Below are 12890 nucleotides of genomic sequence, written 5' to 3' on the forward strand. Positions count from 1 at the left end.
CAGTGCATCAGCCACCTCCTCCCTCACAGATGAGCATGAGAGCTGATTAATATTTCTCCGCAGTGATTTATTCATTCATTTATTTGTGAGCTGTTGCCTGCGAGGGGAGTAGACTAACAAAACATGTTTGTTACTCTTTTTTTTATTTCTCAGCACTGTATAAAATAATCTTGAAATGGTAATTAGAATGTTATGATTATTTCATGATTGGACTGCTCAGATGCTTTGTTGATAATGCTAACCCCTTAAGGCATGAATTTTTGAGTGTGCTCAGAGCATAAATCATGCCACAGCTTCGGACAAACTTGTGACTTTTGACATAACCATCACCAGTTGCATCCATGCATCATCCCTGAATTAGTGAAATAAAGAACAAAAAAAATCATATATAAGATTCCAAGATTGGCAGGAAATTGAAGAGACGGGAAGTTGACACATTGCACACAGGTCCTGAAGCTCTGGCCTCTCTAAATGGAATGACTGATGCCCTAGTTTTGGCCACAGGTCAAGTTAACAAGCTGACTTTTCAAACACCTCATGGTCTGAGTTTGATGACAGCCATCTCTTTCTAGCCAATGGTTAATACAGAGATTTGCAGCAGCCGCATAAAGACATCACAGTGATGTGTTTTCTGTCATAATGAAATATGGGCCATTGTCACAAAACAGCAAAGCCATTCTTCTACTTAACCCTAGACCTCTCCTGTCACAAAAACACAGTGCATACACTGCAGTGTACAAGATGGAAATCGGATAGTCAGACAACAGTTTGAGTAGCAGCCATAAACATGTGGCCTGGGAGATGATTTATAATAATTAATCCGCTGTGTCCAGTCCCAACAGCCTCCCATTCTAACCACCCACCAATCCACCACACACACACACACACACACACCCTCACAACCTCCCCACCCTCTAGCCAGTCAGGCTTGGGAACACAGCTGTGACCACCTCGGCGCATTTCCAACCCAATGTCACCAACGTTCCTATCGAAGGACATCGAAGGGGATTTAGTCTATCGCTCTCTCCCTGTTAAACCTCTGAACCTTCACAATAGAACATGCACTGTACTTTATCATGCCCATCATATCATGAACCATTAACATGAAGGCCTACAATAACATTATTTATGGAGGCGTTAATATTAATATCGACCTGTGTGCTGTCAGGCAAGCTGATTTACTGAGCGCTGAAATGCCGGGCCGTGTAGAGGTGACTGGTGGACTAATTGAATATCAGTCACTGCATACAGCATACCGATAGACACTTTCTCAGCATTGAATAAGCATACACACAAATGTCCAATTTACACCTGCAAAAAAAGATAAACTTACTCCAAAACTTAAGTAAGAAGTAAGTAACTACCTTGTGTATGCAGGTCTACATCAGACAGGTAAACCTCATAGCCTTTCTAACAAATGTTGCATGGCAGTAATTATGACTGGGCCACTGCTGAGAGCATGTTATTATAATGGATGCCGTTGCACTTTATCTGCACAAAACAGGCCCCACTAATGAAACTTCAGTCGGAGTGGCTCATTGCTGGAGTGTTTCATCTGAAAATTGTGGTGTTTGAGTGTGTGGAGGTTCTCTGACAGAGCACAGAGGTACAGGATTAGTAAGAAGCTGTGGAGAATAATGAGGTTGCAGGACAAAGGCACCTCTGAGTGTGGAGTTGGTTTTGAAGGCAACTCTTTTGACCAAAAGGCTTTTCACAAAGGTTTTTTACAGAAAACCTAAGATGTTGGATATGTTAGTGGTCATTTTGTGAAAAACAGCACAGTATTTTTAATAGAGTAATGGGTGGATAAAAGAACTTGATTCAATTCTTCCTAGTTTTTACAATAAAGCCAGACATTTCAGACATGGAATATGTAACATTGCTGACTTCATCTATCTGTTAAAGTGATGGCAATTTGTCATTCAGACATAAGTGACTTTTACGTTAATGTTCCTTACTGCTTCATTCAGACATGACAGTACATTTACGGAATGAGCGGCGTGCTTGCGTGATGCTTGGCTCCGGGTGCGCAAGAGCGAGAGAACAGTGGTGAGTGAAAAAAGTCATGATAGCCAGGTAGAAGAGTGTTTTCTGTTTACTCTCAGGCTGCATCACTGACGGATTTATTGAACTTATTTTGCTATTGAAGCCTTAATGACCACCGTGAGCGCAAGGGACGCTTGCTACCACTTCTAACAGTGAAACTACTGATACATTTTCATATCAGTTTCATCATTTAATGTTATTTGATAGCGAATTCTGCTGCCTGTTTTATAATATCCAACAGTGCACAAGCAGTGAATGACAGGACATTATGTTTGGACTCTCTTTTAATTCCTATTTGCTCACATTCTATATGTAAAGAGTTTTAATTGATATTCATTTATTCATTCACACAGTTGGAATGAATGAACATGGGAAATACTATACATGGAGAGATTATTACAAGTATTATGAGTCTATGCTGCAAAATAGCAATACCAAGAAGCTTCCTTTGGTTTGTGTCCATTTGTTTGAGAGAGAGAGAGCGCAACGGTGGTCGAGCGAGCTAGAGAGTGAATGAAAAGAAGGAAGTGGTAGTAGCGAGAACGCATCAGAGAAATAAAATGTTATTTTCTGATTGTTTCACAGTGGTTAAGCACAAATAAACTCGCCCACACCACCACACAATCGCCGCAACTGATTTGTTCTGAATAGAAGCCTTATTCAGACATGAGATGTTAAATTGCCTCCGATTAACGTTAAGGGGTGCATGTCTGAAAGGAGCTTAAGTGAAGGTTTTGACCATAACCAAACACTTATCCTTATAATATCCTAATAATACTTCATAATAGTCATAATAAACCCATTAGATATACCTTTTAAACTATTGTCAAGCTAATTTTCTCAAACTTTGTGCTTATGTAGCCTAGTGGGATAAGTGTGGCCTTAACAGATGGATTAATTGCCTGTATAGCTGGGTAGATACGTAATGGGACAAAACAAAGGAAGGGTACAAGCAAGACATATATACTTTTGGTCATTTGCAGTATTTTGTGGGTCAGAATGCTGCCTGGAGTAGATTGGAATACATTTGAATGACTAAAGGAGGTTATTATTCAATGAATGTCTCATTATTTCTTTCTCAGAGCCCAAAGGAGCTTTGACTGGTGCCTCAGTGCCTTGCTCCATGGCTTTGAATTGAAACTCTAATTTCCATGAGGTCATTTCTCCTTTTCACATTTGCATTTTTCAGCATTTAGCCAATGCTCAAAACCAGAGGAGTTTACAGAGAGTGATCAGGTAGAGATTTGTTCAAGTACACTATATGAGGAGAGCACACACAGTTGTTGTTGACAGCTACATTGCGAATACTGAAAGAATCCTGCCATTTGTGTGTTTCTTTTTATTAGGACACCTATGCAGTCCTTTTTGTAAGACACAGTAAAAGTGCTTCAAAGATAATATACAAAATCCAGGACACTGTATATGTATTTTAACAGGGTTGAGGTAAATTAATTTATAAATTCCGTGAATTGCAAGTGCATCTCTCTTTGTAACGTTAAGGTCAGGAAGCTTACATTCCTGATAGAGAAAGGAATGCTTAGTGGTACGACAGAAGACGGATCTGCCTGCTGTGTGATATGAATGAAACTGAAATAACTTTTATATTATGTAGTCTTCAATATGAGCAAAGAAGTATGCTTTAAAGCAAATCATTTTTGTTTCTCTGATTAACCTTCTATACTAGCTAAATAAATGCTAAAAGACTTGGCACGTTTAGTGTATTCATTGCAGGAGACTTTTGTGGCACGGGTAGATGGCACAATATTTGTATAATCCAGAGTTTCAGGCATATGTTGAGCAAAATGAAATGTGACTGCATTGACATTGACATAACATTCAAAGGTAAATGGTGTCAAAGAAATTTCCAATGTAATTTTATCACCTCTTCCACCCTAATGTTGTGACAAATCTGTGATTTTCCAGGAATGAAGAGATGATAATGTTGCAATGTTGTAATGTCCATATCAGTATCACAGAAATCCAGTCTACGATCCAGTGTGTTAAAGTTTCATTTTGTCTACCAAGGACTTAAGGTACCTATCTTTTTGGGAAATAGAACTAAATTTGGAGTCAAACTCTTATTGCATGTGTACTGTAGAACCCATATTCTCTATTCTTGACTTCCCTCCTCTCTTCCTTTTCTCTTTTCCTCAGGTCTTATTTCTCGACTTGTCATTTCCTTTCTATTACACTCTCTCTTCCTCTTGGCTCTCTTGTCTTTTTCTCTCCGCTCATCCTCACTTCTCCTAGATTCTCTTCTCCACACCTGCCTTCTCTTCTATCTTTTCCCTTGGCTTGGCTGTCATTTCCTCACTGCTTTCCTCTCGTTCAACTTGTCCCTTCTTGAGTCCTCCTCCTCTCTCCTCTTGACTTATCTGCTCCTCCCCTGTCACTGTCTGCTCTCCTCTCTCTGAACTCATCCTCCTCCCACCTCCCCCTTCTCTCGTTTTTCTCCCTGACACATCCCTTCCTATTGATTGCCTCAAATTCACATTTCTCTCCCCTCTTTTCCACTCACACCTTCTCTGTGCTGCACAGTGCACATCCATTTCCTCATCTTCCTTGTTATCCTCTCTGTTCTCTTCTCTTCTTGTTGCTCTGGTGAAGATCTGGTTTTTAATTGCTTTAGGGCATATCGCTCCTTTTATACCTGGAGAACAATGGAGAGTGAGGAGGTGGGTGGGTGAGTCGAGGACAGGAGAGGAAGACATCATGTGCTACTTTGGCAACATTTTTTCATTCAAAGAGAAAAAATGTCTTTACTTTTGTCACATCAAGGTAGAAACTGTGTTGACATTTCATCATCAGAGGTTGAAATCTGCAGTTTTTTACATCTCAAGTAGCAGACCCGTTGACATTTGCAAAGAGTAGGTCAGCCTTGTGTTTTCTTACTTTTGTGCTTTTATTTTTTCATGTCCATGCTCAGTGAGTGAAACTTCCCTATTCTTTTATTCTGAATGTACCCTATGTGGTCACGTTGCTGGAGAGAAAATACATGGACCCATTTTTGAGCATGCATGTTTTCATTTCCCAATTTGCCATGCACAGTGATGCTCGGCCATCTGTCTCAGCACGGTGACTAAATTCAATGCCAATATGTTGCAGGGTCATGAGAAAACAAACCGGAGCTGCTTTCCACATGAGTGGACAAAGCATAACCCCCGTTCCACAGCAAAAAAAAAAAAAAAAAAACAGACAGAGTTTGAGCATCACGCTCTCACCTGCATGCTATTGTGAGGAGGCCGGGCGATATTTCCGCTATCTTAGTTGTTGATTTAGGATGAGTTTTAGCTTCCGTGCTGTTCGGATAACCCTTCATTCCGGCTGATTAATGGCGACTCGCCCAGCCAAGGGAGTGTCTCATGCGACGGAGGAAGCGGTAGTGCAACAGCGTGTGTGCAGTGAATAAATGCTGTACATTAAACAAATTCCCCTGCGCTCATCTTGGCAGCCAGGCGTGTGGGAGGAGAGAGTATTGCAGAATCGGCCACTTTTTTTCCTCTCACTCACTGACACACACACACACACGCATGCTCATGTATAATATTATAAAGAGTATAGTCTAGACCTGCTCTAAAGGAAAAGTGCAATGAGATAACTTCTGTTATGAATTGGCACTATATAAATAAATCAAATTGAAAATTGAATTGAATGTGTATAAACAGCCACACATGCTTTTACTTCTAGACAGTTTTTTTGCAAACTCACCTGCTTGTTATCAAGCCCAGCCCATGCAAAATGTTTTACACACGCACTGCTATACTCACATTCATACCCTCACAAACACACATTTCATTGAGCTTCATAAGTTCTACATTTGCCTCCATATGTGCTCTGTAACATGTTCACAAACCCATGTTGTTCCACACACACATACAAATCCACTCCCTACTCTCCCTGTGCTGCAGTTGGTATATGAGAGGATCCTTCTGCAGCCAGCTTGTTAGTTGACACTGATTGGCGACCCCAGTGGTTTGTCACAGTAAAGGATCGTGTTGACCGTCGGTCATCGAGGTAATAATGCCCATAGTGGAATCTGGGAGACTGTCTACAAGCAGCGCCCAGTTCATGAGCCAAAGACAGAGGGGGAGGAGAAGAGAAGTCAATAACATCAGGCTGAGAACAGATACACACAGCATAATGTTGTCTTATTAACATCAGTTTTGCTAGGACTAAAAAAGTCACAATTTAAATTCATAAATGGTTAATATTTTATTTTTAAATACGTCTGCAAGTGGAAGTTCAATTTCAGCGTCACACCCAGATGATGTAAACATCCAGACTTGAATTGCTTAAAGAAGCAGAGCACTTAACAGAAGCTGCAGTTAGCATAATTCAAGAATCAAAGCATGAAAACATACAGTGAGCCCACATTGTGATCATATGATGGGCATTGCATTTGTACGTGGTGTGAATTATGTGTTCTCCTTATTTGCACTCTATCTGCATAGTAATTTGATCTTGGTATGCAGGACTTGGATAAATATTGTATTTTCAGCTCAGTTTTTTCAACATAAACTTGGTGCAAAAGTCAAAACTCTACCACAACAAGCCATGTAGTGCATTTGGGGAAGCTCTCCTATACGAGCGATAGTATCCATATTAATCGATCATGCCCCTGTCGTGCATTCCAGCAATGTTATTCGCATCGTTATCTAGAAGGACTCTGGGTCTGGGTACTGATGAGCTCCTCTGACCTTTCACTGGAGATAACCTTCCTCAGCTGCTCAGTGGAAGCTCCTTAGGGTGGACACATAGCCGCCCACATCTGCAGACCTGACTGAGAGTATCAACTGAATATAGAGTGAGGCTATGGTGCAGTAGTCATGGCCTCCAGATGCATAGAAACTCGCACAAGTACAAGTACATGTACAAACGCACAAAAATACATGTCGATACATAGTATGCACTCATATTTAAGTAGTTAAAATTACAGAATAAAAACAAACACAAACATAAATGCACACTCAAACATTATTAGTGCACACACACAAACATGGATACATCCCTCCATATACACAAACTGCAGTAGAAACCATAAACTTGTACTAAATGGATACAGTACATGTGTGAATATCGAATCACGCATCAACCACACTCATGCACACACCCACACACATACACACAAGCACACACAGATTTGGACCAGGCTCATTAGAGACGTGAAGGAGAAAATGATCAAAAAAAAGCCAGGAGGGATTTCATGCAGCTTCGCACTCCACCGCTCTCAGGCAATCAGCGGCAAGCCTCCTCTTCGCCCGAGACCTGTCGTCCTGTGGTCACAAAGGGCAAGGAGGAGAGGGAGAGAGAGAAACTCATCTCAGCGTTTGTCGAATTCCCCCACCTACCACTTGAGGAGGCAGTTCATTTAGTAGTCCCTTTCATTAATGTTTCTCTTTAATTTTCTCTCTTTTTCTCCCTCTCCCCCTTTTTCTATCTACTTTAAAGGTGCAAGTGAGCGAGTAACAAGAAGAAGAAGAAGAAGAAGAAGAAGAAGCCGCTGGAGCAGCTGAAGATATGAAGCTAAAGAGGTTTTGAAAACAACCCAGCGGTAAGTGGGCCTCTAATTTTTTTTGCACAGTGTACCATATTAGGAGGATAATTTTGTTCTCCAGAAGGAGTCTCATGCCCTGCGTGAAAACAGATTTTATGTTGTGGGGAACAAATTCATGCTTTCTTAATCCTCAGGTTTTTGTTATTTTCAGTCCATCTATATTCCTCCTACATTTGTTCTTTCCTTCTACTTTTCCATCTTTCTATCTCTGCCTTTGGTTACAGATCTTTGATAGTCACAGTATAGCATAATCCTAGCCATAGTCCTTCTAATATTTCACACCACTGCAGATGGCACTTAATAGTTGTCTGAAGCAACCCTGTGCTTCCATATTACTGAATCTTTTTTGCAACAACAATTTTCATTCAAATATGCAGCAGGCAAAGTCTTTTTATGTAGAAATAAAACTTACCTATTTGTAATTCACAAAGCTGGGCTGTGACAGAGCATGTTATCCCCCCTAATTGAGAAGCAGCAGATAACTCCTATTTGTCTAATAAATACATTTTGCTGTCACTAATGGACTGCAACCTTGTGCTCCACCCAGAGAAAGCTGGACATAATCAACAATAGATTCCTCTGCTTAGTCACCAAAATCACTGTATTGAATTCATAATGTATGCTCTGTACATTTTGTGTGCACTTTGGGTAAAGACGTCCACAAAACAGTGTAAAATTTTATTGAAATTTGGTTGAAAAGTGCAGGTCACTGCAGGTCCAGTGTCCTTATTTTCCCTTCCTAATGATCACCATAACATGACACATTGTAAACTGTCATCTACCTTCACATATTTCCATGCTCCCTGTGCTAAACCCATCCATCCATATTGACAGCTGAGCTGAGGCTGAGAGAGAGCAATCATCTACCTGCCACAGCGAGCTGGCACTGAGGAGCTCCTCCTGTACTTCTGCAATTCTGTCATCCAACAAACCGCATTGGTGGTTTTTAGACCTGGAGGCTGTCACGCATCAGTTTAGAAGAGTAATGTACTCAGTACTGACTTTTTCCAAGTTCATTCATATTTACTGCTCTCCACGTTGGTGCATAGCCAACTACTGTGTGCAGATTCATTTTAAAAGGTTTCCATACGTACTTTCTTTGAAATTGATTAACTAATTATTTTTGCACTGTATGTAGCATTTGGCATCCTCTTAAGATTAGAAGCCTTGTAAAATAACATCCTAGGCCTCCCTTAATTGAATTCAACTTTTAATTCTAATTGTATGATTGTATGATTTGTTTACCAAACCATCCCCCACCATTACCACCACCACCAAACCACAGCCTGGCTCTGTAAATGGGAAACGAGCTAAGTTGCTCAGACCAAGCCACACAACACTATTCCAGCCATGATTTGTGTGTCAGGTAACGTTAAATTACTTGCCCATGGACATTCAGCTTACTTTCTAGTTTGCCAAGATATACTGTTGTTGCTATAGTAGCAGGAGAGTTGTGAGTATCACTGTCTGGAGCTGGTGTGCTGGCTCTGGGAAACCATCTCATCCTCTCTGGCTGTTAGCTTCGCAGCAGCAACTGTAGGGTCACTTAACCCACAACCTAGCTAATGTTAGTTACATTACTTGCTGTGTCGTTGGTCGCTCTATATCATGGTATTTGTCATGGTATTGGAGTTCTCCAGAATCACATACCCCACCCTCTTCACAAAAAGACAACCTATTCTTACAAACTGGTAACATGTCACAGAATACAATAGTCTCTGTTTTTTTTATAATAAACAATAAACATCTGTTTTTTTATGTAGTGATCAATTTTGGAATGAAACCAGCATTTCATTTAACATGACATATCCACTATATAAGACGGTGTAGTCCCTCATTCGTCCAGGAGTGTTCTATCGTAGAAAAGGTTTCAGTTGTAGTCATCTGGACACTGTTTTCAGAATCAAGACGTTTCGGCTCCCATCCGGAAGTCATTCACAATTGAGAATGACTTCCGGATGGGAGCTGAACGCTCATCGTAGAAAACCTTTTCTACGATATCCACTATATATGTGTGCTCTGTATGTCTGTGTAGATTAATCTTATTCATCCAGATATTTCATCATCAGGTCAAAATGCAATCTCTTGGTTGTATGGCAATGTGTCCTCATCTCTACAGCTTTAGTCCAGTGGATAGTGTAATTTTGAGCTGAAATATCTACTGTAGTTGACTCCACTGTCATTACATACACTGCACACCCCAATCTCATTTCCATATCACTTGACTATTAGTGCTACTGGCAGAGCGGTAGACATGCAGAAACTGCGGATAAGTGTGAGCTAATGGGTGTCAGAGTAGATGCAGGGCCAGACATCCCCTCTCCATGTGCAGAGGGCGGCCTGCTTCTCGTCACCTCGCCACCGGAGGCCACCAGCCTCATATTAACAGCTGTATTTGGCATATTGGGCTGCTATGATAGTGAGGCCTCGGTGACCTGGTTCATTTGACTGAAGAAATGGTGGAGAGGCAAGAGAGCACATCGGGACCCCCCACCATGGGTTCAACAAGCTGAAAACTGAAAGAACACAGAGGGAAGGCCATCCACATTAGATCCACTTATGGGTTTTACTGCCTGACTGTGTGTCATTTACACACCAACAAAGGAATTTCAGAGAATATTCAAAACTTTAATTTTAAAAGCTGTAGCTCTGTAAATGTGTTTGATGAATTATCCATCTGTATCCCAAGGTTTCCTCTAACACAAAGCACCAAAGCAGCAGAACTGATCAGGTTGTCATGGCTTGTCTTGCAGAGGTCAGGTATCACCTATCCCAGGTCACATGCCAATTACGTTGGTTTAAAACACAGCCAAGGCACAAGAAGTGGCGCCTTTCACACTTTGTTCAAATTTTCACTCATCTAAACTATAATCTTAGTCATTATTTAGCTGAGTTGAGTTTCTTGTCATATGCATTACAAAGTACAGAGATGCCTTCCAATGCAATAAAATGCTTGTGCTCTGGCTTCACTTCTGGACAGTTTATCACACAACCAACAATAAAAAAGAAACTTAAAATAAACTTAAAAGTTAAAGGATTGCATGTGAAATGGCATAAAGTATATTTCCATGTAGTAACAAATACAAATAAACATTGTTCATTGAAAAGGAAAAGTGAAATCATTACACATAAAGGAATAAGGACATTGCACATTAAAAAGTCAGTTATGCCAGCAATGACAGTATACCAACCCTGCACATTAAAATAACATCGGTGCCTTACACTCTTGCATGCCTTAATAGTTGATGAGTCTAATTTCCCGCAGACAAAACGTGTTCACATACCTCTGAAAAATGTAATAGGTTCCTGACTATTGTTCTAGAAACCAGGACAACAATTTTGTTGAGCTGCTTCAGGTCTTTTACAGACCAAACCCCACCATTAAGCCTCCAGTGAGGATACCTTCGTGGGTGCACTGATAAAAGGTCATCAGTGTTAGATTGTATTTTAGGTGTAATTTGCAGGTTTTATTTTGCCTTCAAATGAGATATCCACCTCTAGAGAGGGAAAAGCATCTATGACAAAATGTCATTGACTATAATGTTTGATGTTGTTTATCCCAACTAGTGAGAAGAGTGTTTTGTTCTAAGGATGGCAATTTAAGTCAGTTGGTAGATTTGTCACTTGTTCAGTTGTTTGGTGCAAAACACTTCAGTCTGAAGCTGAAGCCTCTAGGTGCCACTAGTGGGACCTATGGTTGCTCTCTTGGTTTAAAATTGCACAATCAACATTTGGCATTTGGATATACAGCATTTTGAAAATAAACCCTTTATTCACCAGCCCACCAAGATTTGTTTGTTTTGTTTGTTGTTGGTCTGTATGTTCTGTTTAAATTTTACCTGTTTAAATTTTACCTTTTCTATTTTAGTTTGTTGCTTACCAGTTGTTGCTGAATCAGGTGCCTCCGTCTGCAGGGTGGGGTGAGTTTCTCTGAATCCCCAAGGCCTTTGCACCTGAATGAATAGGCAGATGCAGCTTTAAAGACAGTTTCTATGGAAAAGAGAGCAGCAGCTTTTTAAGTGGCTCCTATGATGGTAGCAGCACAATTAAACAAAGCTCTGCTAATCTTTACAGCTGGCGTCAAGAGGCACTGTGTTCTCGCAGAGCGGTGTTATCTGTAGCATGGCACTGGGAGTTTGACAGGCTGGATAATGTGCCCTGTGAGCTGCCACCACCCTCATCACAGCAGTGCCTTCACTGCACACTTTCTGTACTTGCAACAACCCTAATATACATCCTAAAGAGAGGAGACAAAAAACACAGTAATAAATTAGCATTATTCAATTATATACACTCCAGTTATTTGTAGCGGCATTTAAAGAAATGTAAATTGACCTCAAGTTTGGAGGTAATGAATTTGATTATGCCAGCGCATGTAATTTTATGGTATTTGGGAATGAAAGATGTTTTGCTTATTACACTTTTCTCACAATGATGGTGGAAAGCTATGCAGTGTGAAGCATTTTAAAGGTACCCTTTTTGTTTTATGTTTTGTATGATAATGACACAATTTTCCATTTTGTTTCTTTGGAACTTGGGACACATCCAAGCTTAATTTGGATGTGTTGAGCTGCACGTTACTTGTTCAGTGCAGCTCAACCATGAATTCTGACAACCTGTTACATTGAGTTTGAACTCATCTTTACACAGCATTTTATACAACCGGGAGGGCTTTGGCTGACTACCGACACACAAAACTTCAGCAATTCCCCAAATAGTTTGCAAACTATCCTCCTAAACTTTGCAGAAGCTGATGGATGAAAATAAACAACCTGCTGATGTGTCCTAATATAAAAGACTTGGATATATATTTTTTTAGGGTGGGGTGGAGAGATGCTATCTTAGGTCTATTAATGCAGTCATCACTGTGTTGCCCCAGGCCGTAGGGCCTAATCCAGAGGAGTGAAAGTGAATAGGACTGTAGCTCAGGCTTGCCAGACCTACTTAGGTTCTGGTTGAGAGCACAGTGCTGTGTGGGCGAATCTATTCTGTCCTGGGCAGGGCACAGCATAAACATTGCCCAGGGAACTCAGGCAAGCAGGCAGGCATGCAGGCAGTCAAGCAGACAAGCGCAAAACTATAAGGATGGTTGCCTTTAATTTCCTTCCTACTGACTCCCCTCAACTGTCCAGGGCCTGAGAGCAAGAGAGGGTAAAGAAAGACCAGAGTGTGTATGTGTGTGGAAATTACCTATAGAAGCTTTTTTCTGGGGCTTCACCAAAGTATGTATTGTTATCCACCCTCCTCTCTCTCTCTCTCACTCACACATACACAGACACACACACTCCAT

At 40.8% G+C, this 12890-nt stretch overlaps 1 protein-coding gene across 1 annotated transcript in view; it reads left to right on the plus strand.

The window, feature by feature from the left end:
• Positions 1–12890, plus strand: part of ptprsa (protein tyrosine phosphatase receptor type Sa) — a 229772-nt gene that overhangs the window by 35684 nt on the left and 181198 nt on the right. The window contains exon 2 of the mRNA XM_044200931.1: positions 7495–7597. The gene's annotated coding sequence lies outside the window, so the exon portion shown is untranslated. The remainder of the gene's footprint in view (positions 1–7494; positions 7598–12890) is intronic.

This window comes from Siniperca chuatsi, linkage group LG6, assembly GCF_020085105.1.
Source record: "Siniperca chuatsi isolate FFG_IHB_CAS linkage group LG6, ASM2008510v1, whole genome shotgun sequence".
Classification (NCBI taxonomy): domain Eukaryota; kingdom Metazoa; phylum Chordata; class Actinopteri; order Centrarchiformes; family Sinipercidae; genus Siniperca; species Siniperca chuatsi.